We start from the raw sequence: 17,977 nt of genomic DNA, 5'->3' as shown, positions 1-17,977 counted from the left end.
TACAATATAATATATATAAATAACATTTGTTGTAATATGTGGCTACTATTGCTGTTATTATGTATATAAATATGGCTGCATAACAATCTCACCCTTGATGAACTTAATTTAGATACTGATTCATTCCTTCTGAAAGTTTAGTTGGCTTGGTTGCTGACTACCAGAAAACAGCAGGTGAAATCAAATTGAATTTCATGTGAAAAGTAACCTATCAATGTGGTTCATCTTATGACTTACTCATGTTGTGATGTATAAGACTTTATTCAATAAAACATCATTTATCTAAATGTATTACCTTAACTAGTTAATTAACCTGATTGGACCTCCCAGCATGCCCCCTGTGCAACTTATTTAATTGTACTATTGATCAATTAACTTATTGGATCAAATTTAGTACTTTAATATACAATGTTTTCCAGTTTATATTGACTGCTCCAAACAGGTGTGTTTCCTGAACTGTTTGAATAACTAGCGTTCAAACCTACAATGTTGCAACAAAAATCAGTGACAAAGATTATTCAGATGCAATGAGATATTGGACAATTGCTTCCGACGATAACAGTGGTGAATGTTGAGACGTCTGTTGGCCTTGAGCATCAGGGCCCCTTAGAAGTCCTGGCCCTTGCATATCCACAGTAATTGCCTGGGAAGTTTAAAGTTCCGATGGGCAGATTTGCACTTCCTGGGCCCATCCGAGAAAATCTCTAACACTGACCTCAGTGTCGGAATCTCGAGCCTGTCACATGATACTTACCTGGATATCTACCCTAGTATTGTCCCACTGTTAATTTCTGATGTAGGTCAGCAATTAACATTGGAGTCCGCCCCACCCCTTACTGACGTGACTACCCTACCCTGACCCGACTATTCACCCCTGACCCAACTACTCACCACCCTTTATTGCCCACACCCTGACTACCCACCCCCAATCCGACCACCCACTTCCTCAACTACCCACACCCTCCCGACCACCTACCCTCCCCCGGCTATCCACTCTTCCCTGACTTGACTACCCACGCCCCCAACCTGATCATCCACTCAATCAGCCACCCACCCTCACCACTCCACCATTCATTCAATCACCCTCGGACACCCACCCACACACAGTCATTCACTAACCCACCTACCAACGCATTCACCTACCACTCACTCACCCACTCACTGACCCACCCAAGCAACCACCCACCCTCATCCCAATTAACTCTATTAAAACCCTTAAGACCTTTAAAATGTACCTGAACATGGCAGCTGGCATTGTAAAAAAAAGGACTGTCCACCACTACTCCTCTTCACCATTGTTCTTTTTGGGCTGTTATGCCCAGGGATTGCTGCTGCACACGGGACAGGAAGACCTGGCTGCAAAGACGGAAAAAGGTAAGTCTCTCATTATCTTCACAGTCAGCAATGATTGCCCCAGCATTGCTGCTGATTGGAAGACCTGGCCTAATGTATTCTCTGTTTAAACTGATGCACTATCCCATCTTATCCAATCTGTGGCCTTTGACACTGTTGATAACACCATATTCAACCAATGCTCCTCTTCCATTTTCCGGCTCAGTGGCACTGCCTTCGCTTGGTTCCACTCTTACCTATTCACTCATAGACAGATAATCTCCAGCAATGGCTTGAGTTTCCACTTCCACAACATTACTTTAAAGTCCCTCAAGAGTCAGTCCTTGGTTCTCTCCAATTCATTATCCGCCTCCTGACCCTTGGCAACATCTTCAGCAAGGTTTCTAAACATAATCAGAGGCCACCTAGCTTTACCTCTCCATCAACTTTCTCAGCCCCTCCACAGCCCTGTGTTGTCAGCCTGCATGTCTAAAATCCAATGGAAAAGTCACAATTTCATTGAGTTAAACATAGGGATGGTCAGAGCCAATGTCTTTTTCACTGGCCAACCTCGGTGTCCTAGTTGTCTTTAGTCCATCACAGAGACTGTCTATTTTTACCACTGTAAAATTGCCTGAACCTGTCCATACCTCATCACATCCAGTATCAAAACTCTCATCCATCCCTTTATCTCCAGATTCAACTATTCAAATGTACTCCTGGCCAGATTCTACCTTCTTCCATCCACAAAGCACGTTTTTTATTCCTTCATGGGAGGTGACTGCTACTGACAGGGGCAGCATTCCCTAATTGTCTGTGATCTCCTTGTCCTTTTGTCTGTGACATCTTTTGGTTATCTCCGCCTATCATTGGTTCTACTTGTCCCACCCCACCCCACTCCCTCCCTTAAACGAGCTTATATTTCACCTCTCTTCTATTTTTACTTAGTTCTGTTGAAGGGTCATTCGGACTCGAAACGTTAACTGTGTTTCTCTCCACAGATGCTGCTAGACTTGCTGAGTTTTTCTAGGTATTTTTGTTTTTGTTTTTGATTCCCTAATTGCCCTTCAGAAAGTGGTAGTGATCAGACTTCAGAACTGCTGCAGTCCTGGAGTTCTGGGATTTTGACTCAGTAATGATGAAGGAGCAGTGATATATTTCTAAGTCAGAATGGTGTGTATTTTGGAGGGAAAATTGCAGGTGGCGGTGTTCCCATATTTGTGTTGCATGAATTACTTGCCACTTATCAGCCCAAGCATGAATATTGTTCACAACAAAAACAGAGAATGCTGGAAAAACTCAGCAGGTCTAACAGCATCTGTGGAGAGAAAAACAGAGTTAATGTTTCAAGTCTGTATGACTATTCTTCAGAGCTCTGAAGAAGAGCCATACGGATTTGAAACATTAACTCTGTTTTTCTCTCCACAGATGCTGTTAGACCTGCTGAATTTTTCCAACATTTTCTGTTTTTGTTTCAGATTACCAGCATCCGCACTTTTTGCTTTTATCTTACATGAATATTGTTCAGGTCTTGTTGTCTGTGGGAATGAACTGCTTCACTATCTGAGGAATTGCGAATGAAACAGAATGTTATGCAACCATCAGCAAACATCTGCACTTTTGACCTTAGGATAGAGGAAATATCACTCATGAAGCACCTGAAGATGGCTGGACCTCAGGAATCCTACAGCGATATCCTGGTGCTCCAGAGATGATTGGCCTCTAACAATCACACTCACCTTTCTTTGTGCTAGGTATGACTCCAGCCAGTAAAGAGTTTTCCCCTTGCTTCTTGTGGACTTCCATCCAACAAGGGCTACTTGATGCCACACTTGGTAAAGACTACATTGGCGTCAAAGGCAGTCACTCTCACGTCACCTCTAGAATTCAACTTGCTTGTCCATGTTTAGACCAAGGCTGTGATGAAGTCTGGAGGCAAATGATCATGGTGGAATCCAAACTGAGCATCAGTGACTAATTTATAGGTAGGTGCAGCTTGAAGCCCTGTCCACAAGACTTTCCTTCACTGAGAGTCATTGAGAGTAGGCTGACGGGGTGGTAATTATCTGGATTGAATTTGTTCTGCTTTTTGTGGAAAAGGCATAACTGGGCTATTTTCTACAAAAACCCACACAAAAAGTGCTGGGTAAATGTGTTGTAGCAGTAGTAGGTCAACTTGGCTAGAGGCCTGGCTAGCTCAGGAGCACAGGTTTTAAACACTGCAGACTGGATGTTGTCAGGATGTTTCTATATCCAGTCTGCTCAACCATTTCTTGATATCATTTGGAGTAAATCAAATCAGCTGAAGTCTGTTTTTTTTGTGACGTTCAGGATCTGGGGAAGGCTGATATGGAGTTGACAGTTCTGGCTGAAGATGATTGCAAACGTTTCAGCCTTATCTTTAGCACTCGTGCTGGGCTCTGCCAAATTTGAGGATGGGGATGTTCATGGAGCCTCTTCCTCCTGTTAGTTGTTTAATTGCTTATTACCATTCACAGTTGGATATGGCAGGACTGCAGAGCTTTGAAATGATCTGTTGGAGTTGGATCACTTAACTCTATCTATAGCATGCTGCTGCCACTATTTAACATGCATGTAGTCCTATGTTGTAGCTTCACCAGGTTGGCATCTTACTTTTAGGTATGTTCTGTGCTGCTTCTGGCATGCTCTTCTACATTCCTCTTGATGCAGTCTTGATTCTGGGGCTTGTTGATAGCATTTGAGTGAGAGATATACTGCTCTATGATGGTATGGGTTATTGTGGAATACAATTCTAACCACAGCACCTCATGGATGCCCAGTTTTGAGCTGTGAACTCTGTTCTGAATCAATCCCATTTAAGATAATGCTAGTGCTTTGGAACATGTGCAAGTTGTCCTCAGTGTGAAGACAGAACTTTGTCTCCAGGAGGACTGCGTGGTGGTTACTCTTATTGATACTGTCATGGACAAATGCATCTATGGTGGTGAGGATTTAGTCCAATAGTCTTTTCCCTTGTGTTGGTTCTCTCTCAATCTGCTACAAGTCCATTCTGGCAACTGTGTCCTTTAAGAGTCGACCAGTTGGCAGTGGTGGTGCTACTGAGCCACACTTAGTGATGGGCATTTGAACTTCCCCACCCAGAGAATACTCTGTGCCCTTACACAGAAGTGTGCCTTCTAAGTGGTATTCCATAGTACTGATTCATCAACTGATGGAGGGCAATAAGGGATCAGCAGAAGGTTTACTTGCCCATTGTTTGGTCTGACATCATGAGACTTTGTGAGATCTAGAATCAATATTAAAGACTTCCAGGGCCACTCCCACCTGACCATATACCATTACGCCACCATCTCTGGTATGCCTGACCTGCCAGTGGGATAGGACAAACCCAAGGAGGGTGATGGAGAAATATGGGACATTGGATAAAAGGTGATTCAGTGAGTATGACTATGCCAGGCTGTTGCTTGACCAGTCAGTAGGACAGCTCTCCTAATTTTAGCACAAGTCCCTAGATGGTAATGAGCAGGATTTTGCAGGGTTGACCAGTCTAGATGTGCCATCATCATGTTTGCCGCATTGGTCAATGCTAGTTTTATTCTTACTGTTTCTTGTAACAGTTTGATACAACTGAGTGGCTTGCTAGGCCATTTCAGAGGCCAGTTAATTGTCAACCACATTGCTAAGCACCTGTAGCTTCATATAGGTCAACTTTCCTTCCCTAAAGGTGATTAGTGAACCAGATGAGCTTTTATAACATTCGGGTAGTTTAAGAGTTACCATTACTGGTTACTAGCTTTTTTCCAGATTTTTTTTACTTAATTAACAAGACAATAAAACAGAAAGTGAAGTCACAGAGGCAGGTTTTTAAGAGGCCCTTAAAGGGTGTACAGAAATAAAGAGGTTTAGGATTTCAGCACTCTGGGCCGAAATGGCAGAAGGTACAGCTCCAGTTGTAGGGCACAGGGAGGGGGATCCATAATTTTATTTAATTTAAATTCCCCAGCTATCCTGGTGGGATTTGAATTCATGTTTCCACATCATTGTCTAGGTCTCTGCATTGCTAGTGCAGTAACACAACAGTAACTTGAGTGCATCCAAAACTCTGCTGCATTGATCAAGTTTTGCTCACCCATCATCTCCGTGCTTGACGACTTACATTGGCTCCCAGTCCCCTTTTCTCATGTTGAAATTCCTTTATGGCCTTATCCCATCCTACCTCAGTACCTCCTCCAGCCCTAAAACCATCAAATAACTCGCAGTTTCTCCAACTCCAGCCTTAAGTGCATCCCCTTCCTCGTGCTCTATAACTGGAGCTGTACCTTCTGCCATTTAGGCCTAGAGTGCTGGAATCCTAAACCTCTTTATCTCTGCATGTCCTTTAAGGGCTTCTCTATGACTTCACATTCTGTTTTATTGTCTTGTCCCCTGGTTTTGTTGGAGATCCTGATTATTCTTCTGTAGCTATATTTAAAGATACACTGATGGCTTATTTAGATTGTAGGACCTCTTCAAGTAGTTGTACAATGTTAAATGATGGTTGCTACTTTACTCGAATATCACAAAAATTTCCTGCACTGTTGTTTTGAAGTTGTGGTTTGTCAGGGATAAAATGGATATAGATTGGTGAGCATGAAGCCACATCACAAGCCTGGATGAATAACCACAAGGGGTAGGAACTGGTTGAAATGCCTGAAGAAAAATCTCTTCAGATGGGTCTTGGATCCTTCAGAGTTTGCAACACCTCCTTAACTTTACTGTGTATTACTAGTGTTATCAGCCTATCTTTTTAATGGTTAGTGGTTTACGTTTCAGTCTCAAAGGCATGAACAACATAAAAAGTTTCCACTACTAACAAGCCAAAAATCTTTGATTTTGTTGTTATACCATTGCTTTTTCCCTCAGAACTACAATGAAAAGCAGCCTACTTACATATAAAAGTTTCAATAGATGGCTACTCAAACAAAGAATAATAATTTTAATTTCACATTATCTACGACACAAAAGACCTAGTCAATCCTGAGTTGAACTCAAATTCATATTTTGTGCCATTTTTTTGCTAAGCACCCTTTGACCTTTTCAATTACGTCTAAAATCACAGAAATTACTTAGTTTTCATGTATGAAAATTCTTTTTAAACCTGACAGTAGCACTGGTGTTGTGAGTTAAGTGGGCACTGAAGGAATACAGGATTTCTTTCTTCTACCCTTCCAGCTCCTGTAGACAGGTGAATTATGTTGATCTGCAATTCTACAGGTGCCAGCCTGTCCCCTGTTTAAACTCTTAAATGTCTGAACCTCTGTATATTTAACGTAATTCAACCGTAAATGGCATTAAATACGCAAGTCCAGCTTTAAAGTATTCAATTGTGGGAAGGCGTTTATCGCAATTATTGACTGTTTTAGTTACTTGCCATTTTATCTGTACTTCTGGGTAGGGGCCACTGGATTGTGGATCAGGAACTGGAACTCTGATTTCTTCTTGATTTGAGGCTCGGAGGTCAATTGAAGCTCTCTAATTGCTGCGCTGACATTGGGGAGAGATCAGACATGAGAACTGACCTATGTGACTTGACGTTACATTTTTTTTTCTTATTTTTGAAGCATAGTGACAGCACTCTCACTGCATTTTCCGACGTTTCCTTAACCAATAGGCATACCAATGTTAAAAACAAAGAAAATCACCGGGGCCTATATCTCGAAGAAACACAAAAGATCGCGGATTTAAAAATCTTTCGTCAAGCTAAGAACAAAAAATAACGAGCAGACAGGAAGAAGGCAAAGTACGTGTCAAAATAAAGCCTCTTCTTATTTCGGAATGTACCTAAAATTGTGTTCTAATTGTTCTGTGGAAATGAACTTGCTTGCAACCCCCGACTAAGTCCTCCTTATCTCTTGAAAGCTAATATTTATCCAGGTCATTTGTAAAGCATTCAGCCTTCTTTGGCAGCAATGAGTCTTTGCTGACCTTACAGGGGTTGATTGACGTGGGGCTGAGTTCCTGCTGCTTCGCCCCTGCCATCCCGCCCTGAGCCACTAGGGGTCGTTTTGCGGCTTCTCCCCACCCTCTCTGCCCTCAGCCAATCAGAGGCTCCGGCTCATACGACTCGGCTCTCCCCCGGCCGCTCCCTTTAGTAAAGCCGCCGCCGATTGGCCTGGCCGCGGGACGGCCATGATCGTCTCGAGCGGTTCCGCCGGGCTTTTTCCCCCAATTCCAGCCCGAATTCCCGGGACTTGGAGCAGCGGCGGCCCCCGCCGTGCCGTCTCCCCAAGGCCAACCCAACAACTCTTTCTAATAAAGCAGCCGTGTCGGCGCTGACCCCGAAAGCAGCCAGTGTCCAATCAGAAAACAAAAAAGAAATATGCAAATGAAATGTATCACGTTAGTCGGAGCGCTGAGGTCGACTCCGTACTAAAACTTCGCAAATAATCATTCTTCATAAATACTTCCTTTAGAGCCGGCCTTTTCTCTGGTAAGTTCAGCTTGCAGCAAGCAAACCAAAAGAAAAGAGAAAGAGAGAGATCCCAAAAGCGGTGTTTTGTTTCTTTTTTCCTCTGTCGTTTATTTTAAAAGTGTTGTTTATATGGTAGGGATTACAGCTAAGATCGGCGTGGGCCACTCTGGGAGAGGTGAAAATGTAACTTCTTGCTGAAGCCCAAGCTGACAGACAGCCCTGTTTTGTTGGTGCGCTCTTTAATGTCCCCCCTTTCCCCCTCCGGGCTGCTGTACTGTTGCAAAAGGCCAATGGCGCAGCTCCTGTCTGCGCGTTCGCTTTTGGAACGGCGGCGGCCGCGCGTCCTGTCGGCACTAAGGGTTTCTGCCAACACAGGGTTCCATCCGCGCGCCGGCACCCAGGGTTTCTGGCCAGCACAGGGTTCCATCTGCGCGCCGCTACATTGTGCTCGCGAAGTAGCGACGTGGAAACACGTGCGTGGCTTCGGGCTGCAATGGCAAAACCAGCGGGGAGCGAGTGAGCAAAGGGGAAATGGCGAGAGGAAGGGAAGGCACTGGGGCCGCTCGTTGTGCGGTCGTTTAAGGAGGTGGTGGGGGAGGGGAGAGGAGGAGGAGGAGGTGGCGGTGGTGGTGGGGGGAAGGGATGGGAAAAAAGGGAGGGTGAGAGGATGTGCTTGCTCTGACCGTATGAGTCATGGCTCCATTGTACAGCAGCGCTCCACTGAGTCACTGTCGTGTCGCGCCGCCAGCTGCTTATCCGCTCAAGGAGGCGTCGAATGGCTAGGATGTGAAAATGTTCCCAAGTGCTGCACCATTTGGATAATTTCATTTATCACCAGAGCGCTACATTATCATTTTAATTCACTGAAAGAAATTTGCATTGCATATTTTAAAACACCAAGTGGTGTTTGCTGCAACCATTATTTAAACATTGTGTCCCTTTGAGACCTGATTTCGATGTGTTGGTGACAATATATTTCTACTAAACTTTGGTTTTAATGCTTATATACAAATTTAGGGCCTGTGGCAATTAATCACATCACAGTGTGCAGTGATGTGTCAGTGTTAAAGCCCTGTTTTATTTAATGATTTTTGCAATCTAGTGAATTCCCGTTGTGTGGATCATTTAATTATGACTAGCAGTGTAGTATAGGGAGGCTAAACTCTCTGAGGAGTGGATTAACTTTGACAGTGACAATGAGCTACCTTACTTAATTTCCTGTAAAAAGGGCTGTACCTGTTGGTTTTCCTTCTGCAGTCCAATACTCACCATTTAGTTTTCAGGCCAGTTTTAAGTATGGCGTTTTATCAGAATTTTGATCGTAATTTCGTAGGTACAAAGGAATTCTAATGCTCTAACCAATATTTATCCTTCAATTGATATCACCCAAACAGATTATCGGTTCACTTATCTTATTCTCATTATTGTTTGTGGGACTTTGCTGTGTATCTTTACAATAGTAATTGCACATCAAATATATCTAATTGGCTATGAAGTACTTTGGGGTGTTTTGAGGACGTAGAACACATTATAAATAAAAGTTCTTTACTTTGATAAGACTAAGTGGAAATTAGCCAAGGCATTGCTCACCCTTATCCAGTATGGACAGAGCTTAGTGCCAATTTTTTCTTGTATCTACATTTAATAATACTTATTTTTATCCAGTTAACCCTTAATTCAATTTTTTTAAAAGCCAGGTGTGGTATATAATATTTGTACATGTTCATCCTATTATCTCTGTGATGCTGAATATAACGTCTTGCTTGCAAGTGTCTGAAACGTCACGTTTTGTTTCCAATGTTGCAGTGCATCGTGAAATGTCTGGTTTATCCTGACTATATTTTGTCATGTGGTTTATTCTGTGTATCTGCATCTATTATATAAATTGTGAAAAGATTGAAATCCTATTGGTTTGTTTTGAGATCTACCTTCACCTTTTTTATGGCCCCCAATAAAAAAAACTATGGAAATGTCACTCTAAAATGGATTCGGATCTGAGCTGCCCAATTTTCCTGCCTGGAGTTATTGCGCAACAGTGAGGAGTTTATGGCAAGATTGTAAATTTTGCAACTGCCATTATCTCATTTCTCTGCTTGCTGTCTTTTCTTCCCAACCAGAGGAAAATGAAAAGGGAAAAATAAGTTCACCCCATTTTTGGGACACAAAATGCTCACTGATCTCTGGAGTGCCTATTGCTGTCTCTGCCAAGAGGCCATGTAAATTAAACTGACCCTGTACCAATAAGAACTCCAAATGGGTTCCGTACAAAACCACTGTTTCACTTTACTTTGTCCAATTTTGCTGCAGATTTGGCTTATTCCAATTACCATAATACTGTTCCTATATTTGAGGAACTTCTTTCAATTGCCCATTTAACCTCATCTTAATAAAAGCAAAATACTGTGGATGCTGGAAATCTGAAATTAAAACAAAGTGCTGGAAATATTCAGCAGGTCTGGCAGCATCTGTGGAGAGAAAAACAGTTGATGTTTCGAGTCCAATATGACTTATTTGGATCATCTTATCTTCCTGTCTTCCACAATTAGGCATTTTAAAACCAACTTGGCCACTGATTGTTCTCACTTGCTGGTTCACCAAATTTTTGTCCTTCCTCTCACCTTGGTGCTATCTTTGGCTTTTCACCTTATTTGGTTAGCTTTTATAAATACTAAAAGTACTTATGTATTCTGCACCTATGGTTATCCTCAAAATTGTGACTGGTCAATCAGGGAATGCATAAGATTCCCTGTATAGGGATGTATGTATTTAATGTCTCCTGTTGCATCGTGAAGTAGAAATAATTTTCATTTAATGCCATGTTTCATGGTAGTCAAACTGTTGGATTAGGTGACGAGTGAGATTTTGCACGCACAGCCTAAATTAAATGTCAGAATTGCCCTTTGTGCAGGTCTAAGAAATTGATCTTGGGTCATCGAAGCAGGGTTCAGATTTACGTTGAGCACATTTGAAAAATACACATTTGAAAGGTGTGAATTCTGAAGAAGAATTTGAGTGGGGAGGGCTTGTACAGTTCACAAATGTTGCAAATGTAGATTTATTAACCAAAAAACTCAATAGTTTATTTTGAATTCACAACTTTAATCCTTTGGTTACCGCATCTGTGAAGTTAATTTTTGTGCCCTATGAAATACATATTAAAGGGTTTTTAATAAATTTTAGTTTGCCATTTAATATCTTAAGAGGTGTTGAATAATTATTTGTGACTTGGTTAATAATCCATTGAAGTTTGGCGAATATGCATTTATAGTATATATTTTGAAATGTAGCTGTTGGGCTAGTAGAGAATTCATTGGCAGCATTGATGGAAATCAGGAATATGTAGCGATGAGTTTGATAGCAGTGTGGAGGATAAACAAAAGTTATTTTGGGGGATTTTGTGCTGGGTGTTCATCTTCACCTCTGATATTGAAGCTTCATTGATCAATCTCTCCCACCCCTGGAGATTTAACAGATTGACAAATAAGTTTTTGTACTCAGCATGATCACTAATTTCAGTATTAAAACTCAGAAGTACATCAAATACTACATTAGTTGCTAACTAATCTGCATTCAGACTGATGTTTTAAAGTTAATATAGTACGTCAGGCAAATTTGTCTCTAGTATTCATATGCATTTTTTTCAAAACTGGACATTTAAAAATGCTTCTTTAGGATTCTTGCACATTGAAAATTGTGATGTTTGGCTGTAAAGACCTTTTTTAATGAAGAAAATAATGTGATAAATAGAAATTCAGTGGTATCAAAGAACATTGTGTGAAAATTGGCTAGAATAGCCAAAATATTAAGTTGCTTATAATGGAGAAGTAACAAAGCTATAGGGAAGAGCGGGCATCAGCATTTATTGCCTTTAAGTGCTCCCTACCAGCTAGCATTGACACAATGAAGATTTCCTTAGTATTGTTGGTTTTAAAATGCCCCAGGTGAAAGAGGGTTGGTTGGGAGTTAATGCAATGATGATGCTTGACTGTGAGGCTTGTTAAAATCTTGCTGTGAACTTGATAAAATTTTATCAGAACTCTAGTCTGAAGCCTAGCTTTTTAATGCCGCTCTTCAAAAAGACTTGCCGCATATGACATAGAATGCAGCAAAACCCTTGAATGTCAGTCTGTAGCAGATGACCACAGTCTGCACTCAGGTTGGGAAGTGCTTTGGTATTATCAGGTTGATGACATGGTGTGAGTTTGTAGCCAGGACACAAGTAGCATGATTCCACAGCAGTAAATTGAATAATTAATTTATTTTGAAAGCTGACATTTTGGTGTCCAAACCAGATAGCATGCTTGAAAACCAGTTTATTAGGCCCAAAAATGGTTGTAACTCTAGTTTGTCTGACGCCCTCAGTCAAAATATAGAATGCACAATGTTTTTTTATTTGTTCATGGGATGTGGTTGGCGCTGGCAATGCCAACATTTGTTGCCAATCCCTAATATGAACAAACAAAAAAAGGCCATCTGTCAATGAAACTTACTCCGTTCAGAAGTGGTGCAAATTTGTAGAGTAGTGACCATTCTCCTTACCTCTCTCCCACCATCCTCACTTTCTTTCCACCCCCACCCCCACCACCACTACCACTACCCACCCTAAGCCCGCTGTCCCCTCTGTCATGTAGTGGAACAAGGGAAAAAAATGGCCAGTTTGTAGAAAAACTGGGAGTCCCTCTCTGACCCATAAGGAAATCAGAAGAGTTCCAGGGGACTGCGATAATTCATGAATTTTCCTATATCCTTTTTTACAAGTGTTCTCCTTTCTGAGGGACTTGTCAAGCTCCCTCTTGAAGGTCTCAATGAAATCTGCATTTGTCACATACTTTGCTAATCTGTTCCAGAAGGCACATGACTCTGAATGGAATTGATTCCAAAATTAGACATCACCTAAGTATTCCCTTGGCTTCCCATCTCATGTCTATCACAAATAATCAACTGGTTAGTTAGATTCTAGTCCATTCATCATTTTAAAACATGCAGTCAAATTGCCTCAAAGCTTTTGGTTCGCTTAGGAAAACAACTACAACTTGTGGAACTTATTATGATAGCTGAACTCAAAGGCTGGGTATCAATTTGGTTGTCTCTTTGTGCTTTCATTAGGGTTTCCTTATCTCCTGACAATTGTGGGAACCAAAGATGGACAGATAGTTAAAATATGATTGCAGCAAACCCTGTACAGTGTAAGTATACTGTTCTTGGTTTTAAAGGCTCGATTTTGCAGTCAACGATTGCATTTGCTGCTGAGCCCTGAGAAAGCTGCCCACAAAGACCTAGCGATCTCTTGTGATGTGAATTTACCTTTCCTTAGCTAATTTAAATCTGGCGGAAAGTGAAGAGCATCTCAGTAACAGTGGTGTCATCAAACAGGGTAAACAGCCAGTCACATTGAACAATTTTCACACAACAAACTGGAAAGTAAAATTCGCTGATTATCCTATTCATAAATTTTAGACAGTGAAATAGAAGATTGGGACCTACCAGTCAGAAGCTAAAATATCATGTACTTCTAAAAATATTGTTTATTATATTAAACCAGTGCATTTTTATAATATTTCATGACCCACAAGGGATAGTGTGCTATAATATCAAGCCCCACTGTTCTCCGAGCTGCGACCAATGTGAAAAGTTTGACCAAACCACTTGATTGCCCAATTCTACCAACCTGTCATTAACCAGTGGCAAAAGAAAGAAACATGAATTGCTAACTTCTAACACTATAATTTAAAATCTACATCCTTCTTAAATCCCTATACACACGGAGATAAGACACACAAAACATGGTTTTTAAGGGTGGGATAAAACAGTTCAATAGCACCAATCCAGAGTACAGGATTCAATGGGTTGATTTTGATTGATGTCTTCCAAATTCCTTTCAGCTCTTGTTGATGACACAAGATGGTCTTCTAGCTCTTTCTGTATTTAGTTCACTGTTTGGGAACTTGCTTTTCAATGTTTCTAACAGTGGCTTTCCCCTTTTCCTTTATATAGAGGTTTCCTCAGAGAAAGCAGGTTATAGAGGTATGAGGAAAAGAGATTTTAGATGTTTTCTCTTTGCAGGCCAGGAGCTTTCTGTTCCACTTCCCTCCACACACAACTCTGGTCACCTGATCAGGAGCCAATTAAAATGCTGTTGTCAGGCAGCTCCCTTGGTCCAGGACTCCTTTCCAGCACCATCCTGTCTTTCATGGCACACTCTGTCCCAGGACTTAACATTGTATATATCTCTCGTTCTGTTCCAGTGGACATGCCTTTCAAACTGCAGCCATTGTAATTTTAATCCACAATTCAACAGAAAATAAAAATATATGTTCTTTACAACAGTCCAACAGAAACAAAAAGATATGTTCCTTACTAATAATGGAAAGATTTTGCGCTGCACAAATATAAAGTTAGTTTTTCTGGATTGGAGAGGTTGTTTAGAAGTAGTTATCACTTAGTACACCATTAAATACACATTTATACCTCATTAGCAAGGCATCATATTTTAGGGGGTGGGGCGGTTTAACAATGATATTAGTGTAAAAGGCACAGTTTTCGTCAGTTTAGTAATTTCTGAAGATGCCCATCTGGGTCTTCAGCACACCCAGCAGGGAATCAGTGACAACAACTTCTGGATTTCCATGTTTAACTGCACGTATGCAGATGTAAAAAGTTTCTATCTGATTCATAGGATAATGACGGTGAACGCTGATGGTTTTGCTGTCATTGCATCCACAAAGTCTGGGTCATGGTGTACGGTCCTATCACAGCAATTTATTACTTGTGCTGTGTGCTCAGGATCATGGGGATTGTAATCCTGTGCACTAAATGAGTAGTTGCAATCAATGTAAAATCAGAGATTCTGTTATGTATATTACACTACTTTGTAGTTTGGTAACACCCTACAAATGCTCTTTACTCTGGTTCCTTCTATCTGTGACATTATAATCTTGGATACCTTGAGTGGAAAGCTTTTCTTTTGAATAGAACCTGATCTGTTTTCATTTACTAAAACCTAGGTCTTAGGTAATATATACTTCCTGTTTTTCTAACTTCACTTTATAATTGTAACCTTTCAATTCTAATCCAACAATTTGTCTCATAAAGCAGTCAGAGAGAGAGGAAAAACAGATTAGATTAAAGGTGGAAGACACTTCTTTGTAGTAGACTGTAACCATTGTGCAGGTAGCCAGCCATTGTGTATACTTCGCAAGCATAAATACCATATTGTTTCAAAAAATTCTCTTAACAGCTGCATGACTCTGCAGTTTTCGTTTTCACAGTGCTTGAAATAGTTACCTGGAAAAAAGCTTTAAACATATAAATATTAAACAATCAGTTTATTAATGCATTGTTCATGTTTATCCAGGGCAGTATAATTTTACACATGAGAGCTGTAGAGATGATGCACCTGAATAAGCTTTCTTAGTCTTCAAGGGTGGGTGTGAATAATCTTTTCCATTGTGGGGTGGAAAGGGAGGAGTTAGAAACACCGTTAAAATGCATTAGGAAATGTCCCCACAGTGGTATGTGTGAGACTTCGAGGATTATGTTTAATCTGCAACACACTGGCACTACAACACACTGGCGCTAAAACTTTTATACAAGTACTGTATTTTCATTGAAGGAGTTGCAAGGATAATATGTGGTCATAAGTATTGTAATTGAAAATAAGGCAGCAGTGGACTTGCTAAATAATTACTTTTGTATCTGTCTTCATAATAGACAAAGGGGGTAAAGTACCAGAGATATGAGGAAAACTAAAATTAATTCAGTAAAATTACTAGATTCAATGTAAGTAAAAATTATGGTCATGGTGAATATAATGAGACTAAACATTGGCAAATCTTCCAGGATCCGATGTTTCCTACCATGGGGGAATGAGTCTCTTCAATCCCCCTCAAAGCGATTGAGGCCGGATCAATTGAAAATTTAAAATTTCAGGTTAACAGATTTTTGTTAGTCACTGCCTGAAAGGGTGGTAGAGGCAGAAACCCTCGTAACGTTTAAGAAGTATTTGGATGTGCACTTGCGATGCCATGACATATAAGGCTGTGAGTCTAGTGCTGGAAAATGGGATTAGAATAGTTAGGTACTTGTTTGACTGGCTAGGCCAGCATTTATTGCTCATCCCTAATTGCCCTTGAGAAGGTGGTGGTAGTGAGCTGCCTTTTTGAACTGCTGCAGCCCCTGTGTTGTATACACCCACAGTGCTGTTAGGGAGTGAGTTCCAGGATTTTGGCCCAGTGACAGTGAAGGAACAGTGATATATTTCCAAGTCAGAATGGTGAGTGTCTTGGAGGGGAACTTCCAGGTGGTGGTGTTCCCATGTCTCTGCTGCCCTTGTCCTTCTAGATGGTAGCAGTTGTGGGCTTGGACGATGGTGTCGCAGGAGCCTTATATCTTGTAGTGGTGCACAGTGCTGCCACAGTGCATCGGTGTTGGAGGGAGTGAATGTTTATGGGTGGGCTGCTAATCAAGCAGGCTGCTTTGTTCTAGATGGTGTCAAGTTTTGAGAGTGTTGTTGGAGCTGCAGTCATCCAGGCAAGTGGAGAGTACTCCATCACACTCCTGACTTGTGTCTTGTAGATGGTGGACAGGCTTTGGGAAGTTGGGAGGTGAGTTACTCACTGCAGGATTCCTAGCCTCTGACCTGCTCTTGTAGCCACAGTATTTATGTGGGTAGTCCAGTTCAATTTCTGGTCAATGGTAACCCCCATTGAATGTTAAGGGTCGACGGTTAGATTCTCTCTTGTTATAGATGGTCATTGCTTGGCACTTGGACGGCAGGAATGTTTCTTGCCACTTGTCAGCCCAAGTCTGGATATTGTCCAGGTCTTTCTGCATTTGGACCTGGACTGCTTCAGTATCTGAGGAGTTGTGAATGATGCTGAACACGCAATCATCAGTGAACCTCCCCACTTCTGACCTTTATGAGGGAAGGAAGGTCATTGATAAAGTTACTGAAGATTGCTGGGTCTTGGACACTACCCCAAGGAACTCCTGCACTGATTCCCTGGAACTGAGATGATTGATCTCCAACAACCAAACCATCTTCCTTTGTGCTTGATGTGACTTCAACCAGTGGAGGGTTTTCCCCCTAATTCCCATTGACTCCAGTTTTGCTAGGGCTCCTTGATGCCACAGTCTGTCAAATGCTGCCTTGATGTCAAGGGCAATCACTCTCACCTCATCTCTGGAGTTCAGCTCTTTTGTCCATATTTGAACCAAGGTAGTGGTGAGGTCAGGAGCTGAGTGGTCCCCTGGCAGAACCCAAAGTGGGTGACAGTGAGCAGGTTATTGCTAAGTGAGTACTTCTTGATAGCATTGCTGATAATGGAGTCTAGACTGATGGGGCGGTAATTGGCTGGGTTGGATTAGCCCTGCTTTTTGTGTACAGGATATACCTAGGCAATTTTCCACATTGCTGGGTAGATGTCAGTGTTGCAGCTGTACTGGAACAGCTTGGCTGGCAGGGGATGTTCTTGGAGCCCCAGTCTTCAGTATTGCTGGAATATTGTCAGGCCCATAGCCTTTGCAGTATCCGTTGCCAGCAGCTGTTTCTTGATATCACGGGGGATGAGTTGAATTGGCTGAGGACTGGCATCTGTGATGTTGGTCCTCCGGAGGAGGCTGAGATGGATCATCCACTCGGTACTTTGGCTGAAGATGGTTGCAAATGCTTCAGCCTTATCTTTTGCACTGATGTGCTGGGCTTCTCCATCAATGAGGATGGGGATGTTTGTGGAGTATTCCCCTCCAGTGAGTTGTTTAATTGTCCACCACCATTCATGACTGGATGTGGCAAGACTGCAGAGCTTAGATCTGATCCGTTGGTTGTGGAATCGCTTAGCTCTGCCTATCGCTTGCTGCTTATAATGGTTGGCATGCAAGTAGTTCTGTGTTGTAGCTTCACCAGGTTGACACCTCAGTTTTTGGTGTGCCTTCCTGCACTCTTCATTGAACCAGAGTTGATTCTCTGGCTTGGGGCTATGCAGGGTCATCAGGTTACAGATTGTGGTTGTGTACAATTCTGCTGTTGATGGCTCACAGTACCTCATGGTTGCCCAGTTTTGAGTTGCTAGATCTGTTGGAAATCTGTCCCATTTAGCACAGTGGTAGAGCCGCACAACACAATGGAGGGCATCCTCAATGTGAAGATACCGAAACTGTCATGGTCAGGTGCATCTGCAGGAAACAGGCTGGTGAGGATGAGGTCAAGTATGT

General features: G+C 41.8%; 1 protein-coding gene and 1 long non-coding RNA gene across 10 annotated transcripts in view; one reads left to right on the top strand and one right to left on the bottom strand.

Moving 5' to 3' along the window:
• The window catches only part of LOC121279683, a 34,499-nt gene extending 31,130 nt beyond the window's left edge, over window positions 1-3,369 (bottom strand). Inside the window, exon 1 of the long non-coding RNA XR_005943472.1 lies at window positions 3,072-3,369. This is a non-coding gene — a long non-coding RNA (uncharacterized LOC121279683). The remainder of the gene's footprint in view (window positions 1-3,071) is intronic.
• A 4,165-nt stretch (window positions 3,370-7,534) lies between these two features.
• chd9 (chromodomain helicase DNA binding protein 9) overlaps window positions 7,535-17,977 on the top strand; it is a 286,738-nt gene continuing 276,295 nt past the window's right edge. For all 9 annotated transcript variants that reach the window (XM_041192748.1, XM_041192754.1, XM_041192751.1 and 6 more), the window contains exon 1: window positions 7,535-7,783. The gene's annotated coding sequence lies outside the window, so the exon portion shown is untranslated. The remainder of the gene's footprint in view (window positions 7,784-17,977) is intronic.

Source organism: Carcharodon carcharias, chromosome 7 (assembly GCF_017639515.1).
Source record: "Carcharodon carcharias isolate sCarCar2 chromosome 7, sCarCar2.pri, whole genome shotgun sequence".
NCBI lineage: Eukaryota > Metazoa > Chordata > Chondrichthyes > Lamniformes > Lamnidae > Carcharodon > Carcharodon carcharias.
Note: the sequence above shows the minus strand (reverse complement) of the source record. Positions and strands in the feature narration are given on the sequence as shown.